The sequence below is a fragment of the Bos grunniens genome, chromosome 10 (genome assembly GCF_055505025.1).
Source record: "Bos grunniens cultivar Pamir isolate PY7600 chromosome 10, Bosgru_T2T1.0, whole genome shotgun sequence".
Classification (NCBI taxonomy): Eukaryota; Metazoa; Chordata; class Mammalia; order Artiodactyla; family Bovidae; genus Bos; species Bos grunniens.
The window spans coordinates 34,946,966-34,968,264 of record NC_141174.1 but is presented as its reverse complement, the minus strand read 5'-3'; the positions used below and the strand labels follow the sequence as shown (position 1 = coordinate 34,968,264).

Sequence of the window (21,299 nt, the reverse complement as noted above, 5' to 3'; positions counted from 1 at the left end):
GATTGCCGGGAGAAATATCAATAGCCTCAGATATGCAAATGACACCACCCTTATGGCAGAAAGTGAAGGGGAACTCAAAAGCCTCTTGATGAAAGTGAAAGTGGAGAGTGAAAAAGTTGGCTTAAAGCTCAACATTCAGAAAACAAAGATCATGGCATCCGGTCCCATCACTTCATGGGAAATAGATGGGGAAACAGTGGAAACAATGTCAGACTGTATTTTTCTGGGCTCCAAAATCACTGCAGATGGTGAGTGCAGCCATGAAATTAAAAGACGCTTACTCCTTGGAAGGAAAGTTATGACCAACCTAGATAGCATATTGAAAAGCAGAGACATTACTTTGCCAACAAAGGTCCATCTAGTCAAGGCTATGGTTTTTCCAGTGGTCATGTATGGATGTGAGAGTTGGACTGTGAAGAAGGCTGAGCACCGAAGAATTGATGCTTTTGAACTGTGGTGTTGGAGAAGACTCTTGAGAGTCCCCTGGACTGCAAGGAGATCCAACCAGTCCATTCTGAAGGAGATCAGCCCTGGGATTTCTTTGGAAGGAATGATGCTAAAGATGAAACTCCAGCACTTTGGCCACCTCATGCGAAGAGTTGACTCATTGGAAAAGACTCTGATGCTGGGAGGGATTGGGGGCAAGAGGAGAAGGGGACGCCAGAGGATGAGATGGCTGGATGGCATCACTGACTCGATGGACGTGAGTCTGAGTGAACTCCGGGAGTTGGTGATGGACCGGGAGGCCTGGCGTGCTGTGATTCATGGGGTTGCAAAGAGTCGGACATGACTGAGCAACTGATCTGATCTGATCTGGACATGTGTTTGGTTGTGGGTAGGTTAACTGTCCATACAGTTGGGAATAGAGTAGATCCTTTTCTTCAATTGGTTTGCAATCTGGTTTTGCCCAGAGCTGACTACTGAATCTTGGCCAGTGTTGATGGTGATGGAGGAGGATTACTGTCCACCTTTTTGCACTAATGAAGCACTAAATGGATCCTTTATAGCTGTATAAAGACTTGGTGGGCAGGGTTACTGTCTGGTCTGATGATCAGATAATCATTAACAAGTGATTGTCCTGCTGTTAGTGTTTATGGGAAAAGAGCAGCAATCAATACTGCCATCTTAAGAGGAAGAGGAAAAGGGAAACCTCCCAAATGTCAACCCCTGCCACTCATACAGAAGCATTCTGTGACCATATTGCAACTGTTCATTCTGTTTAATCTTTGTTGGGCCAACTAAACCTTATTTTGGGGGCATACGTACTTTTTCGGCCAGCTGTTCAAAATGATTTGAAGATGCTTGTTCTAAAACTCCTGTCTTGTAGCAGCAGAAAACCTAGCTGGTTAAATGATGATGCATTGTAATATCTGCTGCTTTCAAATAGGCAAGATGTCTTATTTCCAGGCAGTGCCAGATAACTGAGCTATATATTCATTCATTCATTTATTCATTCATTTACCAAATGTTTATTGAGGGTATTCTCAGTGCCAGCCCTGCAGTAGAAACTAGAGCTACAACAGAGAACTAGAGAGTTATTCACTCCCCTCATTATGTTTAAAATCAACTGGAAAGAATAAAGCAATAAAAAGGCAGTAAGCCAATGATTACCAACTGTGGAGGTATAAGAAGATAATAAACAAGGAGCTAGTCTTAGATAAGGTATCCAGGAAAGCCCTGAGTAGATTACATTTTAATTTCAGCATGAAGGAAGAGGAAACAGTCACACAAGGTTTGGAGTGAAGGGTGCAGGGAGCCCTGGAGAGCAGACCATGGAGACGTCCAGGCAGAGGAAATAGCATGTGCATGCACCTAATGCAGAAAAGAGCTTGGTGGATTCAAGAGCTAAAAAATAAGACCAGACACACCTATAAAGACAGAAAACAGGTTAGTGTTTCCTTGGTCTGAGAAGTTGGGGGGAAATGGGGAGTGACTTCTAATGGGCACAGGATTTGGGGGAGAGGTGATAAAATGTTCTGATATTGATTGTGGTGATGGTATATATTGAGAAACATTCAATTGTACATTTTAAATGGGTGAATTATATGATAGGTGAACTACAACTTGATTAAGCTGATTTTAAAAAACAACCACTTGAATGTTTGGAGACTAAGAAGCAAGAATGATGGAGAGTGAGATGAAATCAGAAATTCTCAGGCAGGCTTATAGCACTTGGGGTCTGTGGTAACAAAATTGGTTTTTACTTTGGGTTCAAAAGAAGTCATCACATGGGTCGCTGAGTGGATGTGAGGTGGGATGGGAAGGCAAGGGTGGAAAGAGAGAGCACTTGGGAAATATTGCAGTAATGTAGGTGAGAAATGCAGGCTAAGATTGGGTGATTGAAGTCAGTGTGGAGAGAAATAGGGATGCAGAATACGTTTGTGGGGTATCTGTAATTGATAGGAATTGAGGAAGATTTAAATGTGCAGGATGGGGAGAAATGATGTATCAAGAATCCCTTCTAACTTGTGTACTTTCCAAACTGCAGCTTCTAAATCCTGAAGCTGAAGACACAAAAATAAACAAGGCCTGTGGCCATCCAACCCAGACCTTCCTTCAAGAATTTCTGTCTTGTGTGTGTAGGAATTGTTAGTACTGTGAGAGAGTTAATAATCTTGGTGTGTGTTAGTCCCTCAGTTGTGTCCAGCTCTTTGCAACCCCATGGACTGTAGCCCACTAGGCTCCTCTGTCCATGGGGTTCTCCAGACAAGAATACTGGAGGGGGTAGCCATTCCCTTCTCCAGGGGATCTTCCCAACTCAGGAACAAATCCGGGTTTCTTGCATTGTAGGCAGATTCTTTACTGTCTGACCCACCAAGGAAGTCGATAACCTTGGTTGTTGTTCGGTTGCCCAGTCGTGTCTGACTCTTTGTGACCCCATAGACGGCAGCACACTAGGCCTCCCTGTCCCTCACCATCTCCCAGAGTTTGCCCAAGTTCATGTTCATTGCATTGGTGATAACATCCAGCCATCTCATCCTCTGATGTTCTCTTCTCCTCTGCCCCTGATCTTTCCCAGCATCAAGGACTTTCCAGTGAGTCATCTGTTTGTGTCAGGTGTCCAAAATACTAGAACTTCAGCTTCAGCATCAGTCCTTCCAATGAGTATTCTGGGCTGATCTACCTTAAGATTGACTGGTTTGATCTCCGTGCTGTCCAAGAGACTTTCAGGAGTCTCCTCCAGCACTATAGTTTGAAGGCATCAATTCCTTGGCATTTTGCCTTCTTTACCATCCAGTTCTCACAACAGTATATGACCACTGGGAAGACAGTGGACTTGACTATATGGACCTTTGTCGGCAGAGCAATGTCTTTGCTTTTCAACACACTGTCTAGGTTGGTCATCGCCTTCCTGCCAAGCAAGAACTGTCTTCTGATTTCATGGCTACAGTCACTGTTCCCAGTGATTTTGGAGCCCAAGAAGAGAAATCTGTCACTACTTCCACCTTTTCCCCTTCTATTTGCCATGCAGTAATAGGGCCAGATACCATGATATTAGATTTTTTTTAACATTTAGCCTTAAGCCAGCTTTTTCACTCTCCTCCTTTACCCTCATCAAGAGGCTCTTTTGATCCTCTTCACTTTCTGCCATTAGAATGATATCATCCACATATCTGAGGTTGTTGATGTTTCTTCCGCCTATCTTGATTCCAGCTTGTAACTCATCCAGCCCAGCATTTCTCATGATGTGCTCAGCGTATAGGTTAAACAAACAGGGTGACAGCAGACAGCCCTGTCATACTCCTTTCTTGATCTTGAACTAGTCAAGATTTCATACAGAGGTCTAACTGTTGCTTCTTGACCCGCATACAGGTTTCTCAGAAGACAGGTAAGACGGTCTGGTATTCTAGTTTTTCCAAGAGCTTTCCACAGTTTGTCATGATCTACACAGTCAAAGGCTTTAGCGCAGTCAATGAAACAGAGATAGATGTTTTTCTGAAATTCCCTTTCTTTTCTATAATCCAGCGACTGTTGGCAATTTGAACTCTAGTTCCTCTTCCTTTTATAAACCCACCTTGGACATCTGGAAATTCTTGCATAATGCTAAAGCCTAGCATGGAAGATTTTGAGCATGACCTTACTGGTATGCGAGATGAGTGCAATTGTCTGAGGTGTTAGCACATTTTTTAGTGTTACCCTTCTTGGGAATTGGGATGAGAATTGACCTTTTCCAGTCCTGTGGCCACTTCTGGGTCTTCCAGATTTGCTGACATAATGAATGCAAAGCCTTGATGGCTTCCTCCTTTAAGGATGTGAATAGTTCTGCTGGAATTTCATTGTATCCACTAACTTTATTCATATGAATCACTGCCTTGTCATGGTGGAGGGGCTTGTGTAACTCAATGAAGCTATGAGCCATGCTGTGCAGGGCCACCCAAGACGGAAAGGTCATAGCAGAGAGTTCTGACAAATTGTGATCCACTGAAGGAGGGAATGGCAAACCACCCCAGTATACTTGCCGTGAGAACCTCATGAACGGTATAAAAAAATAACCTTGGTACACACTGCCAAATAGTTTTCCAAATAGATATCACAACTTCTGTTTCCACCAACAGTGTATGAGACATTAGATGCCAGAGGGAAGAGGGAGAGCATCAAAATGCAATAAGTTAAACTGACAGTATGTTAGAAGATGGTAAGTGTTATAGAAAAATAAAACAGGGAAAGGAAGACAAATTTAAAGACCAAGTTCATTTATGTGTTCCTATTTATCTTCTTCTAAACATACTTCACACGCTAGTAAAGTAATGTTCAAAATTCTCCAAGCCAGGCTTCAGCAGTACGTGAACCGTGAACTTCCAGATATTCAAGCTGGTTTTAGAAAAGGCAGAGGAACCAGAGATCAAATTGCCAACATCCGCTGGATCATGGAAAAAGCAAGAGAGTTCCAGAAAAACATCTATTTCTGCTTTATTGACTATGCCAAAGCCTTTGACTGTGTGGATCACAATAAACTGTGGAAAATTCTGAAAGAGATGGGAATATCAGACCACCTGACCTGCCTCTTGAGAAACCTGTATGCAGGTCAGGAAGCAACAGTTAGAACTGGACATGGAACAACAGACTGGTTCCAAATAGGAAAAGGAGTACGTCAAGGCTGTATATTGTCACCCTGCTTATTTAACTTATATGCAGAGTACATCATGAGAAACGCTGGACTGGAAGAAGCACAAGCTGGAATCAAGATTGTTGGGAGAAATATCAATAACCTCAGATATGCAGATGACACCACCCTTATGGTAGAAATGGAATCAAGATTGTTGGGAGAAATATCAATAACCTCAGATATGCAGATGACACCATTTCTTATGGTAGAAAATGAAGAGGAACTAAAAAGCTTCTTGAGGAAAGTGAAAGAGGAGAGTGAAAAAGTTGGCTTAAAGCTCAACATTCAGAAAACGAAGATCATGGCATCTGGTCCCATCACTTCATGGGAAATAGATGGGGAAACAGTGCAAACAGTGTCAGACTGTATTTTTCTGGGCTCCAAAATCACTGCAGATGGTGAGTGCAGCCATGAAATTAAAAGACGCTTACTCCTTGGAAGAAAAGTTATGACCAACCTAGATAGCATATTGAAAAGCAGAGACATTACTTTGCCAACAAAGGTCCGTCTAGTCAAGGCTATGGTTTTTCCAGTAGTCATGTATGGATGTGAGAGTTGGACTGTGAAGAAGGCTGAGCACTGAAGAATTGATGCTTTTGAACTGTGGTGTTGGAGAAGACTCTTGAGAGTCCCCTGGACTGCAAGGAGATCCAACCAGTCCATTCTGAAGGAGATCAGCCCTGGGATTTCTTTGGAAGGAATGATGCTAAAACTGAAACTCCTATATTTTGGCCACCTCATGTGAAGAGTTGACTCATTGGAAAAGACCCTGATGCTGGGAGGGATTGGGGGCAGGAGGAGAAGGGGACGACAGAGGATGAGATGGCTGGATGGCATCACTGACTCGATGGACATGAGTCCGAGTGAATTCCGGGAGTTGGTGATGGACAGGGAAGCCTGGTGTGCTGCGGTTCATGGGGTCGCAAAGAGTCGGACACGACTGAGCAACTGAACTGAACTGAACTGAAACATATTTCTATTTAATCTATCCAGGGATGACTTAATCATCTTAAGGGGATTCATTGAGCATTTACTAGATATCCAGCACTATGTTAGAGATACAGAAGTACAAGGCAACGTCCCCAGTCAGAGAGAATCAACAATGTGGTTGGAAGTCACAGTGAGCACCGATCCAACCACTCACGAGAGCATGTGTTCAGTGTTGCCCTGGGATGGACTGTCAGTGTCAGGGAGAGAAAAGTGTCACCTCTAGTACATAAGGGACTACAGGTGGAAGAGAGGCTGGAGAGAGGTGGAAGCACAGGCCATGGTGTAATCTTATTTTTTCACATATTCCTCCCATTTAAAGGCCCTCCCATTTTGTATTCAAAAGGGCCTCATAATATTTTTGTGCAGCTGTAACCTGCCTTTTTTGGGAGGATTAACAAGTCATGCATTATTTCACATTTCAATAATGTTTGGTGCACTTGTTCTGTCAATGGACATCAAGCCTCAGCCTCATGCCAGACCAGATACCAAAGATACACAGGCACATCAAAACAATCTCTGCCCCCAATAAGTTTATGATCCAGTAGGAAAGATGAAGTAGATACACAAATAACTACAACAAAAGAGAAAGCAGATTGCAGCAATTCCACTTTGGGATATGTAGCTGAAGGAAATGAAGTCACTGTGTTAGAGAATTATCTACATCCCCCACGTTCACAGTATCCTTATTTATAGCAGCCAACACATGGAAACAAGCTAAGTGTTCATCAACAGGTAAACGGATAGAGAAAATGTGATAGATATACAATGGAATATTATCCAACCATTAAGAAGGAAATTCTGCCATTTGTAGCTATGTAGCGACATGAATGGATCTTGAGGATATCATGCTAAGTGAAGTAAAGAGAAAGACAAGTACTGTATGGTCTCACTTAAATGTGGAATCTGAAGAAAACAAACTCTGGAACAAAGAATAAATTGACAGTTTCCAGAGGTAGGAGTAGAAGGTGGAGGATGAAGGAGATGAGTGGCCAAAAGACACAAACTTCTACTCCTGGGGATGTAATGGCCCAGCATGGTGACAATACTCTTGTATATTTGAGAGCTGCTCAGAGATTACATCTTAAAATTCCCCACCACAAGAGAAAAAATTGAAACTGTGTGAGGTGATGGATGTTAATTCAACTTACTGGGGTGGTCATTTTGTAAGACTGTTGACCCTTAACGTGGGTTTGAACTGCATGAGTCCACTTATACATGGATTTTTTTTTCACTAAATATGTACTATCCATAGATGGGTGGATGCCAACCATGGAGAGAACCAAAAGTAAAGTTGCACGTGGGTTTTCAGTTGTCTGGGGGGTGGTACCCCAACCCCTGCATTGTTCAAATCAAATCATTATGTTGTGTACCTTAAACTAATACAATGTTATATCACAATTCTATCTTGATAAAATCAGGGAGAAAAGAGAAAGTAAAGTAAAATGTCATAAGAAAGGTGTTGGCAAAACATTTCAGGAGTTTGAATAATAGATGTTGAGAATGTGTATGCATGCTAAGTCGCTCAGTCGTGTCTGACTCTTTGTGACACTATAGACTATAGCCCACCAGGCTCCTTTGTCCAAGGGATTCTCCAGGCAAGAATACTGGAATGGGTTGCCATGCCCTCCTCTAGGGGATCTTCCCCACCCAGGGAGTGAACCCAGATCTCTTATGTCTCCTGCTTTGGCAGGCAGGGTCTTTACCACTCGTGCCACCTGGGAAGCCCAGATGTTGAGAGACCAAGCAGCTAAAATCTCACATAAACAACACACGTGTGTGCGTGCGCATGCACACACACACACACACACACACACACACACACCTGGTTAGCTGTTTCTGTGGCCAGTAGCAGAACCCCTACTTGGCTGAACAAACTGCATCTTTTCTCTCTTGTATCTTTCTCATACTCTGAGAGTTAATTCTAAAATTCTGCTTGGAAAAAGAGCTTTCATTTGTGAATCCTGCCATCTTCCTGTGGGATCAAGCAGCCCCCAGTGCCACCTCAGCAGCAGCAAACCCTTCAGCTCTGAGCTGGGCCTGCTGGGCCAATAGCAGTGTGAGAACGAGGGCAGGAAATAAATGCAGAAGGAGAACAAGGAGGTGGAGTGAACAAAGAAGAAGAAAAGCAATCCCTGAGAGGAGGGCTTCAGGCACTCATGCCTTGTCTAGAGTAGGCAGGGAGGGGTGTCTCAAGATTTCATATGTATCATGCTCTCATGGATGTGAGAGCTGGACCATAAAGAAGGCAGAGAACCCAAGGAATTGATGGTTTTGAATTGTGGTGTTGGAGAAGACTCTTGAGAATCCCTTGGACATCAAGGAGATCAAACCAGTCAATCATAAAGGAAATCGACCCTGAATATTCACTGGAAGGACTGATGCTAAAGCTGAAGCTCAAATACTTTGGCCATCTGATGCAAAGAGCCAATTCACTGAAAAAGACCCTGATTCTGGGAAAGACGGAAGGAAGAAGGAGAAGAGGGTGGCAGAGGATGAGATGGTTGGATGGCATCACCAATTCAATGGACACATTTCAGGAGATGGTGAAGGACAGGGAAGCCTGGCATGCTGCGGTCCGTGGGGTCATGAAGAGTTGGACACGATTTGGTGATTGAACAACAACAATCACACTCTCACACATAGAGAACACACACTCTCATATTGCAGACTCACTGTGTGTGACTTTCTCATGGAACACAGAGGCCAGTGGTTTAGGAAAAACATGCAAAGAGTGGAATCAAGTCTGCCTTCGTCCCTTTCTCCTCTAGCTTCTGAGGACAGGGGTGAGACGACTGCTGCTCTAGGCTCTGTCTTAGACCACCAGGGTGAAGCCATTCTCTCCACAGGGAGGAGCTGCATGGGAACACAGCTGCCAAATTAGCCCTGGAGTGTCTACCTCCAAAGTACTGCCCTTGCTTGTCTGAAACACTGTTATTTTGGGTATCTGTTATTCACAGTTAAGCCTAATTCTGAGACAGAATTTTTTCTGATACAGCATGGTTTCCTTAACAAATTAAAATTCAAAACCCAATTACCAGATGATTTCCATTACATATGATGAGAGCTGATGTGATCTTTCAATTATATTTTAAATCTCAAAGGCAATTTTGTACTTCAAACAATAAGGAGATATTTTAGGAAAGAGTGAAATTTCTCTTTGAAACGCTCATCTTCCTCCTCCTCCTCTACCAAATTCTACTGTCTCCAAAATAAGTACTGTTTAGTTCATGATCATCTTTTTAGGTCAGTCTTAGCTGGACATTTACGAACATATGTGAGCATTTTACAGAAACTTTTTAAAAAATGGCCCTACTATGTATATTATTTGGCAGGTTTTTTTCACTGTGGGAAATGTAGAGTGAATATCTGTTCATATGGGTGTATTTTTTTCAACCACTTTGAAGTACTCCATAAGTGTGGATGAACCTCATTAATTAACCCGTTGCCTCTTGATAGACTTTTAGTTTCTTTCTAATTTTCAGAATCATGAACCATGTGCATTCAGCAATCTGTGTGCATGAGTGAGATTCTGGTGGGACAGATTTGGAGAAGGGAATCTGCAGAGTTTTTACCTTCCAAAGTAGACTTCTACGTTCTTTAAAGATTGGAAGTCGCATGGCAGTTTTCCTTGTTTTGCCTCCCAAGAGCAGCTACCAGATGCAGAACTAGAGACTGAAGGAGGATGGCATGAAGATCAAGTGTCCATTTCATCCTCTTGTCCTTTTGAACTTTAGGAGACTGAGAAAGGACCTTGCTCATGACCAGAGCGAGGCTCGATGTCTCCAGTGAAAGAACAAGGCCTGTGGTCACATATGGCCTGTGGCTAGCTGAGCAGATATTCACCCAACTGCGCACGGTGTTCTTTATGGCCTATTGAACATTAGGATCGGGATTCAGGAAAGGAGAAGACCTTCCTAGGTATAGTTCTACACTTTGCTTGACATTCCTCTAGGCTGAACTGATTTTGAGACTATTCAAACTCTGCTGAGTGATGTTCATTTTAAGACTGTCTACATCATCACCTTGACTCATGGTTCTCATCTGCACAATTTCCTCAAGACCAAGAAATGAAACCAGCCCAGAGCACATTTTGAATGAGAGCTGGATCTATGAAGGCCAGCCACGTCAGGGAGAAGGCCAGGGTAAGCACGAACCTTGTTTCTTTTTGCAGTGAACTATTTCCTTTCAGTCCCAGTCTATTTAAGGAGCCCCAGGAATAGGTCATATCCTTCTCAGTGTAGCATTGCTCAGCAGAAATCCGGGAATTATTGACCAGTCCCAAAGGCTTCAAACTCTAGACTAGAGAGATTCTTGACCTTTCTTTGGTCCATGGATGTATTTGGCAGTCTGCCAAAGCCCATAAACTCCTTCCTCCATGTTTTTAAAATGCTTCACATAAAATACATGAGATTACAAATGAAATAAGTCATGTTGAAAGACAGTTATTAAAATTATGAAAAATACTCAGCCATAAAAAAGAACAAAATAATGCCATTTGCAGAAACATGGATGGATCTGAGTGAAGTAGGTCAGATGGAAAAAAACAAAAATCATATGATGTTGCTTATATGTGGAATCTAAAAAAAGGGTACAAGTGAATTTATTTCCAAAACAGAAGTAGAGACAGAGATGTAGAAAACAAATTTACGGTTACCAAGGGATAATGGGATGGAGAGGGATGAATTGGGAGATTGGGATTCACATATACACACTAATACATATATAATATAACTAAAAAGGACCTATTGTACAGCACAGGGAACTCTACTCAATACTCTGTAATGGGCTATATGGGAAAAGAATCTAAAAGAAGAGTAGAGAGATGTATATGTATAACCGATTAACATTGCTGTACACCTGAAACTAACATTGTAAATCAACTATACTCCAATAAAAATGTTAAAAAGTTATGAAAAATAAATGTTACATAATGTGTATGCGTGCTAAGTCGCTCAAGTCGAGTCCTACTCTATGCAATCCTATGGACGGTAGCTCACCAGGCTCTTCTGTCCATGGAATTCTCCAGGCAAGAATACTGGAGTGGGTTGCCATGCCCTTCGCCAGGGGGTCTTCCCAACCCAGGGGTCAAACCCGCATCTCTTACATCTCCTGCACTGGCAGGCAGATTCTTTATCACTAGTGCCACTTACGCTTTTTTGTTAATATTAAATAATCGTCTTTTCTAGCATATTGAGTAACTACTATCATTTTGAAGAAATAAATGTAAACAATATTTTAACATGTCTGCAGTAACTGCAAAATGGCATGAAACTGTGATTTCTATCTGTGACAGAGGCGGAGGTACTGCTGATGCCACTGCGGTTTGTTGCCTAGGCACATAAAGGAAATACAAAATTTGAGTTAGAGGTTAGTGACAATGAGTTGTAATTTTTTTCTGCTCAAGTTCACAGGCCTAAAGTCTTTTGTATAAGAACCCCTGCTCTAGACCCAAGTATCCTCTTGCTTGCTGGACTGCTCACCCTGGCATCCCCCAGACAATACCAGTTCAGAAAGTGGAGTGAACTGGTCCTCTTCCTCTCTGTCCCCATTGCCTCCCTCTCTCCACATTCACCACCCCTCACCCAAATCCAGACCTGGGAGTGACCCACTTCCTCCTCCTCTCACACTGTCCTGTGCGGCTCCTTTTCTCCCTGCCCCGTCCTCTTAGTGGAGTCTCAACTGGATGTGCCCTTGTGGTAGTCTGTCTGTCTTGACCCCCTGCCCTCCAGTCTGTCCCCTACACAGGTGAAGAGGTGACTGTTCCAGAACTCTTTGCAGTCTGCATATGCTTTAACCTTTGCCTGACTGTAGAGTCCGAGCTCCTTAGTGCAACACAGAAGACAGTCTGGCTTTCTGCAATCTGGCCCCGGCCACTTTTTCATCCCTGTCACTAATTCCTTCACCAACTCTCCAGGGCCCCACTTTATGAAAAGGCTTATACTCCTCTCTCTCATATCCTGGTTGCTTTGCACCTTCATGGAGTCCTCCTTGAAATGCCCTTTTCCACCCTGGCATCCTGGTTTATGCCAACTCATCTTGACATGTCTAATCAACCTGCAACACCCATCCCCCACCACTGCTGGCCACCCCTCCATTCGCACACATATACATACAATTGATACACTATTTTCACCTTGGTTTCTTCACTGCTTCCAGTAAATACTTCCATTAATAGCAGCTGCAAGATCTTATTTCTCTCTCTCTCTTTTTTTTAATCTATCATTTTCTGCCAGGTACGAAGAATATTTCAAGGGTTGATATCATGTTTTTGTCTGTTTTCTCTTTTGATTCTTTAACATTGAGCATGGTTTTCCAAGGAATCTTCTCGACCCTGGGATCGAACCTAGGTCTCCCACATGGCAGGCAGATTCTTTACTGTCTGAATCACCAGGGAAGCCCCAAGAATACTGGAGTAGGTTCCCATTCCCTTTTCTAGGGTATCTTCCCAACCCAGGGATTGAACCCAGGTCTCCTGCATTGCAGGCAGATTATTTACCATCTGAGCTACCAGGGAAGACATGTAGCATGTAGAATATGCTTAATAAATGTCTGTCTTTTTGAAAGCTAAATAACCAAAGAGCCAATGAATTAATTAGTGAGAAGAAAAAAATGCACTTGTAATTTCTTGTCTTTAAATAAGGCTTCAGTTGTAGCACTGACTCATGATAAAGAATACTGTGGGGCTAAAAACACAGAAACCCTGTTATCTCATTTCTTCTTCAGCCATTCTGTTGTGCATGCTCTTCAGAGATGAAGGAACTAAGAAATGGAGAGGGTCTTTTATTCTGCTTTGTATCTGAGGTTTGGTGGAGAGAATCCAGGACTCCATCTTTGGTAAAGCTGCTGATTTGCTAGGAAATATGGGCTAAGGACTATAGGCATTGCTGGTCCCAGGAACTTGTGTTTACTTGCCAACCAGGGAGTAGAAATTTCCAATTCCTATTTGAAATGAATTCCATGCTTGGAGGTCATTGAGTAAAAGTCTCAGGACCTCTCACAGAACAAAACCATACTTTCGGCTTTCTACTTTATTCAGTTCAGTTCAGTTCAGTCACTCAGTCGTGTCCGACTCTTTGCGACCCCATGAATTGCAGCATGCCAGGCCTCCCTGTCCTTCACCAACTCCCGGAGTTCACTCAGACTCACCTCCATTGAGTCAGTGATGCCATCCAGCCATCTCATCCTCTGTCGTTCCCTTCTCCTCCTGCCCCCAATCCCTCCCAGCATCAGAGTCTTTTCCAATGAGTCAACTCTTAGCATGAGGTGGCCAAAGTACTGGAGTTTCAGCTTTAGCATCATTCCTTCCAAAGAACACCCAGGACTGATCTTTAGAATGGACTGGTTGGATCTCCTAGCAGGCCAAGGGACTCTCAAGAGTCTTCTCCAACACCACAGTTCAAAAGCATCAATTCTTCTGTGCTCAGCTTTCTTCACAGTCCAACTCTCACATCTATACATGATCACTGGAAAAACCATAGCCTTGACTAGACGGACCTTTGTTGACAAAGTAATGTCTCTGCTTTTCAATATGCTATCTAGTTTCCTTCTAAGGAGTAAGCGTCTTTTATTTTCATGGCTGCAGTCACCATCTGCAGTGATTTTGGAGCCCCCCAAAATAAAGTCTGACACTATTTACACTGTTTCCCCATCTATTTCCCTTGAAGTGATGGGACCAGATGCCATGCTCTTAGTTTTCTGAATGTTGAGCTTTAGGCCAACTTTTTCACTCTCCTCTTTCACTTTCGTCAAGAGGATTTTTAGTTCCTCTTCATTTTCTGCCATAAGGATGGTGTCATCTGCATATCTGAGGTTATTGATATTTCTCCTGGCAATCTTGATTCCAGCTTGTGCTTCATCCAGCCCAGTGTTTCTCATGATATACTCTGCATCTAAGTTAAATAAGCAGAGTGACAATATACAGCCTTGATGTACTCCTTTTCCTATTTGGAACCAGTCTGTTGTTCCATGTCCAGTTCTAACTGTTGCTTCCTGACTTGCATATAGGTTTCTCAAGAGGCAGGTCAGGTGGTCTGGTATTCCCATCTCTTTCAGAATTTTCCACAGTTTATTGTGATCCACACAGTCAAAGGCTTTGGCATAGTCAATAAAGCAGAAATAGATGTTTTTCTGGAATTCTCTTGCCTTTTCAGTGATCCAGCAGATGTTGGCAATTTGATCTCTGCTTCCTCTGCCTTTTCTAAAACCAGCTTGAATATCTGGAAGTTCATGGTTCACGTACTGCTGAAGCCTGGCTTGGAGAATTTTGAGCATTACTTTACTAGCGTGTGAGATGAGTGCAATCGTGCGGTAGTTTGAGCATTCTTTGGCATTGCCTTTCTTTGGGATTGGAATGAAAACTGACCTTTTCCAGTCCTGTGGCCACTGCTGAGTTTTCCAAATTTGCTGGCATATTGAGTATAGCACTTTCACAGCATCATCTTTCAGGATTTGAAATAGCTCAACTGGAATTCTATCACCTCCACTAGCTTTGTTTGTAGTGATGCTTTATGGCCCACGTGACTTCACATTCCAGGATGTCTGGCTCTAGGTGAGTGATCTATGCTTATCACCTTCTGGGACCACTGCCTGACAGTCTTCCTTAATGGCCTGGTCCCTCACTCTTGAAACTTGTATTCCTTCTTAAAACTGTGTTGTTATTCCCCATCTACCATGTTAATTTGTAAATAGCCACTGGACAGCACTAACCTGTCCATGCGATTACCTACTGGTACTACAGAGCTTCTTCCCAAATGGTGTGCAGTAGGGATGGGTGGGGACAACTCCCGTTTCCTAGAATTCTTCTAAATGAGGAAGCAACCTTCTTGCTTTGTTCAGTTCTGCTGTGCTCGGTATATTATTATTCTTTGGGTTAATAAAGAAAAGAAGGTGTTTGTGAGTTTTTATAATCATTATTTAGAAACTGCTATTTTTGAAAGCATTACTGTGTTAATATGTTATTACTGTGTATCTCAAGCTAACAGGGTTCTCCTTGGCTCAAAATGTATGTGAGATAGGTGGACAGAAGCAGTGGCCTTCAACTCAGGCACCAGCGCGTTTGACTTTCTTGTTAGGAAGACCCTCATTATCACTAACTTGAGAATCACTGCCAGTTATAAGACAGATGTGGTGTTGCTACAGTTATTCATCAAACGGAGGGAGAGAGTGACCTTTGACATCTATTAGGATGAGATGGAAAGCTCTGGTATTGGCTCAGTTAAAATGGTGCACACGCCCATGCTGACCCCTTCAAGTCCAGAGTCAGGGCACTGCCTGGAGTCACTTGACTAAGCTCTCTGCTTCTGCACAGAGGAATCTTTACATAATTCAGTCTCTAGTTCCAAAAGACCAAAGCCTTTCATTGCCACCTGCCCTGGGACAGACTTCTCATTCAGTGCTCTCCATATTTTTAAGGACAGGAGACAGCTTTTGCTAAATGCTGATGGAATACATAGACATTTAGTTGCAGCTTAAAAAACAAAAACAAAAACAACTCCCACCAGAGCTAGCTATCTTTAGCGAGGTCTCCCCTTTTCCTTTTTTTGGAATCACAAAGCATACGTTTCTCCTGCTAATTAGTATTTCAAAAGCAAGCTCAGAGACAAGGCAAGGAATCCAGAAAGCTTTTAATTTGCAGAAATGTTTTGTTTTTGATGCAGCCAAGGCGGCTTAAACACATGCTTTGTTAGAAGCAGGAAGATGACGGGGAAATGAATCTGAGGTCTTAAAACTTCTTGGGCACACAGTCTGCAGAGCACCTAGAAATCCCCATAGGGACATGGTCTCAGGGGCTTTGGAGGCCAACTCAGTGAGGGATGTCACAGGAGTGGACCCTGGCAGCTCAGCTTCCTGTACCTCCACCTTCACTTTTGTCTACCTTACTCCCCTTCTGGCAGTACCCTCTCCATCCCACACAGGGTTGGTTGCCCTAGAGACAAAACTAGGACAAGAGAAAGTAAAATGCCAACTGGGCCAGGGTGTTGTGCACTCCGAAAGAAGCAAAAAGGGGGTGCTGGGCCATAGACTGAAGCTGTCAGGGCAAAGCCCCTGCCAGCCCCGGTGTCAGGGAGAGAGGGAGTTCCAGGTGCCAGGAGCCAGAGCCAGACACAGAGTCACCACCCACAAAGGAGGGAAGGAGAGGAGATCCCAGGTCACTAACTGCAAAATCCAGGGATATCAGACGTCCCAAAGAAAAGTTCAGAGGACAGCATATGGGCTAAGATGAAACTGGGGGGGAGCTTACTAATTTTTAAGCTGCACCTTGTATAAATTAAAGTAGTCTGGGCATTTCTAAGTAGAAACCAATCCTCTTTCCCATTATAAAGAGGCAACTCTCACCCTCCATTCAAACCTAAGGCCTCCATCAGAAAACTGTGTTCCCCATCTCTTCATCTTCACTACAGCTATGCTCTAAATTATTCTCTCTGGTATCCTCCGTCTTTCTCCACTGTCTCTTTTATATCAACTTTATAAGTCTATTCCAGTTTTTCCCATCATAGGAAAAACATGCTTCCCTAAGTTCTGGCTTCCCTATAGTGATAAAGAAAAAATGAAAGGAAGGAAGGAAGGAAGGGAGAGAAGGAAGGAAGGGAGATACCTTTGTGTTTAAGAATGTATACATTGTTTGTAAATCTGTTTTTCAAATCCAGGAAATGAATATTACAAAAGTCAAGATGGAATATTACAAAGGTCAAGAGGAAAGGACAAGAAGAGAACGGACAGTCTACCTTCTGGGGACCTGATAGTGTTCTATGTCTTGACCGGGACAGTGGTTATTCAGGTGTGTATTTTCTTATTATTTTGTTAACTGAATATATATATTGAATGGGATTTTCTATAAGTATGTCACCTTTTAAAATTTTAAGATTTTTTTTTAATTGAAAAAATGAAAGAGCAACAAACTCTGTGCTTAGGGTTCTGTCCCTTCATCTCTCATCCTACTTGGATTGAAGTCCTTCTAAGGGGGCTCTGATACACAGTAAGAACATTCAGCATGGGCACACTTCACAGTTTGCAATTCAGGATGAAAACAAACACCTCTTCTGAGACCTGTATATCAAGTCTGTGGGACAGTGTTCCTTGTTTTGCCCACATGCACCAGTGTGCCAGTAAGCTGACTTTTCACAGGGACAGCGGTAGGGCTTGATTTGCAATGTTTGCCAATTTCTGTGGTGTAAATATCTCCACTGAGGCTGACTTTAATGCCTGATATGATGCCACTTGTGAGCTGGAAGGACCTGGCTCCAACATATCACTGCCATGGTGCTGATCAAATCTCTGTGGCCAGGGTGATGTGAGGCATACTCTATTCATCTTGGGGCAGGAGGCAAGCAAGTGTGGACCAGACACCAGAAGTTTGCTTCACCAGTACTGCATAGAGTCGGGGAGGGTGGCTGGTTAAACGATAAATGAGGAGGTGGCACCAGAAAACTGGAATGAACACTCACACTTGAAAACAGCACATGCCTATTAGACTGTGTCTTTTCCTCTCTCCTTCCCTCTTCTGTGTGCTTCCTCTGTGACTCATCCATCCCCATGGCATCAATGCTGATGAAATAATGATCTCCAAAATCCACATCTTCAACCCTCACTTGACTTCTGAGCTCCCATCTTGCCTTTCATTTGTCAGTGGAGTATCTCCATCTGATTGACGCAGCAACCACAAACTGGGTGTGCCCACAATCACAGTCATTCTCTCTCTGGTTCACTAGTTAGAAACTTCAAAATCATCTGACTCTTTTCACTCTCCCTCACTCCCACCCACCCTCACCCCACATAGAGCTGGTCCGCAAAAGGTGTTAGTTGCTCAGTTGTATCCGACTCTTTGTCACCCCATCTTCCCAACCCAGGGATTGAACCCAGGTCTGCCTCATTGCAGGCAGATTCTTTACCATTTGAGCTCCCCGGGAAGTCAGCAAGCCAAAGTTCTTTTGATTTGTATCTCTAAAATATCAGATCAATCCACTTTTCTCCCTTCTAGTGTCATTGCCCTAAATCAAACCCACACTCTTACCCAATTTTTACCTTTGACTCTATATATGGTTTCCAAGCCTTCTCCCATTCATCCAAATTTCAAACAACATAATCTTTAAAAAATAAAATGCAATTATGTCCTTTCTCTCCGTCAAATTCATTTAAAGGCTCCGCATTGCCCATAGGATAAAGTCAATAAGCTCTATCTCCATCCCCAGGTCACATCAGTTCTCACACTTTGGGGCCTTCATATGCTGTTTTTTCTGCCTAGAATGCCTTCTTCACCTACCTGTCTGGTGAACACTTACCCATCCTTCAATGCCCAACATAAGCATGAGTTTCCCCTCCTTACTCCACCCCAAGCTCTAGAACTAACTGCTACATTATCTGTGTTCTCACAGCTTACGGTCAAAACCGTAATAATAATGCTTTATACTGTATTATTAACTGTTTATTCATAAATGTTTTTGAATGAATGATGCATTCTAGATGTATAGCGAACAGGAAAGACACATAATCACACCCACCAAGCTCTGTAGTCCTGGTTTTTTTTTCCGGTGATCCAAATATCTGTTTTGCCTTTCAGACAGTAAAAAGTTTTATTTCAATGTTAAAAAATAATAATAATAAGTCATCTAGGCAGAGTCTTGACAGTTAAGACCATAAGCTCATCTAACAATTGGCTGAAAGATGCTGATAGCTCAAGAACACATTTTCATTAAGAAAGAAATCTGTATTTACATCTCATATACAGATGAATGCATTTTTTTTTATTTCATTTGTAATCAAATATATTTTAATATTGAAGAATTATTTTTGAGACAATCTTCTGCTGCATCTGTGTGTTAGAAGGCACCGTGTTGCATGGTATAAGAATGAAATCTTTCTGTAGTAAACCTGGGATCAACAGGAGCATGGAGGTATCGTCAGCTTTTTGTAACTCAGGCTGTTAAAGTGCAGAGGCAGTAACTCATTGTCATTCATTTTGCCAAAAGACAAATTTAGGCACAAAAAAGTTGAGTTTTACTTAAAGGAAAAGAATTTGATTGATATACTGTATTATTTGCTCTAGTTTCTAGGACACACTTGCCCTCTTAAAGAGGATTAAATGGCTTCAAGTGGGAAATTAAGAGATTACTAAAGAAATCAGATTACTGATTACTAAAGAAATAAAGATCTTGTTGTTATATACATGGGAAGACTGGAGAAAAAAACACAAAAACAGGGACAGACTATGGAACAAAAACTGTATCAATTTTAAAACTATCATCTACTGGTTTTAAGTTCTATAAGACAACATGGTTTTAAAGTTTAAAATATTATTGTACTTGAAAATAATTCCCTTTCTTGATATTGGCATTAACATTTGAATATATGCAACATGAAAATGGAAATCACCAATAAGCCTCAACTAAATTTTAAAATCAAAGACCTGATGCTAGAATGAAGTTACCTGTGGCCCAGCCTTTACCTACTATGATAAACATCTATGGCAGGAAGGGGAAACATGGAATTTTTTCCTGGTTTTTCCCTTACTTTCATGCCCAAGGGCAACAGCACCATGGAATGACAGCACTTGTTATTATGATCCGTGTGCCAGTCTTCAGTGCAACATCACTGGGGAAAGCCATCAATAATCGACCACTGTGGACTCACACATGGTCAGCACGGATGGAACACTCAAACTGGTAACTTTGGGGATGTTTAATACAGGGATGCTTGCTCTGCTTTGCCACTCCCAGGCCTGAAGTACAATTGGTTTGAAGAATCCAGACAGAGTGGCCGTATGGAGAGGGCATTTGAAAGGACCTGTGGCCTTTGGTGGTGCAGCAGCCAAACCCTTGCAATCTGGCAGTGGGTGGGACCGGGAAATAAATACCTAGGCCTCCCTCTTCTCACCCCCTCAATCTCCTGCCAGTGTGCTCCATTAATCAGGCCCAGTTGGTACAGTCTGTACTGGGCAGCCCTTGTTGCATGGAGTGGAACAGAGCAGAGTGGAGAGTAGATCTAGATGGCACAATGGAATATTTCTGATTGAGGATAGATTGAAAACATGTCCTTTATAGCTACCCGATTGTGCTGTCTTCTGCAAGGGGTGCAAAGACAAAGTAAAATTGGATGGGCTGCTGACTCTAGGATACCACTGAATTTCATGTCTTCATTTTCCCACTGGTTAGGCAGGAGTGAGCCTGTAGCCTTCTGAGGTAGATGATGCAATTCTCTAAGTTTAACATTCTGAACCAATTGAGTTGTTGGCAAGAGAGTACCAGCCGATGTTGTTAGAAAGATGTGATAGACTATTTTGTTTCTGACGTGTCTCAAGCAAAGCACTCAAGGAAAATTCCTCCTTCTCATCTGTCTGCAGGTGGGATTCTTGTTTCTCTGGAGTCATCTGTGAGTGTTACTGATCCCCACTCTGAATCCCAAGCCAGTAGAGAAGCATGAGTTTTCAGGAGGGTTTATTCATATCCCGTCTATATATTTTTGATGGAAACCTGATATCTTGATTCCAGAGCCAAGTGTCTTGTGATCTGCCATCATCCAAATGTGTTTTTAAGACCTCATCTCAATGGTGTTTTCTTCTGCTGCAAATAGGGTGTTGTTGGTTTCTTTTCTGTTGTGGAAAATGTCTTGTATGCCAGTTTTCAAAAATAAAAATTCTAAAACTGTCCATGGAACATTCTAGGAGGACTCTCAAGAGTGGAGAAGTTCTTGTACAAGTAGTGTTTGTGTTAGCATCTGGCCTGTGTTTAAATGATCACATTAGGAAAGCAGCCTGTGGGATTTCAGCTTAATTACCTATAACATACACTATTCATGCAAAGAGGAATGGGGGGAAGTGAGGGAAACTAATATTAAAAATGAATGCAATGTAATGTATTGCTCCCCATCCCCCAACCTTTTGGTACAAAGACAAGTAAAGCAAAGAGGTGCAAATATATAATTATATATAATTTATCACTATTTCTCATCTGACCATTTAAAAATTTATTCAATACATGTTGATCGTCAATGTGGTCAGTGTATCTTATTTATGTTTCATCAGGAAAACTAAAGGAGAATCTTGTATATTTTCTCTTTGCATTTAAAGACATTTGTTCACTTTAATATTTAAAGAGTACATATGAAACAACAAAATCCTTTTCTTCATGTTTGATGATCATCCAAATCTTGATAAATAATAAGCTTCCAAGAACTGTTGTGAGATTTATTTTATTCTCCTTGGGCCTGG

At 42.3% G+C, this 21,299-nt stretch overlaps 1 long non-coding RNA gene across 1 annotated transcript in view; it reads left to right on the top strand.

The window, feature by feature from the left end:
- The window catches only part of LOC147364300 (uncharacterized), an 87,299-nt gene extending 66,377 nt beyond the window's left edge, over window positions 1-20,922 (top strand). The window contains exons 2-3 of the long non-coding RNA XR_015134343.1: window positions 16,744-16,874; window positions 20,433-20,922. This is a non-coding gene — a long non-coding RNA (uncharacterized LOC147364300). The remainder of the gene's footprint in view (window positions 1-16,743; window positions 16,875-20,432) is intronic.
- The last annotated feature ends 377 nt before the right edge of the window (window positions 20,923-21,299 follow it).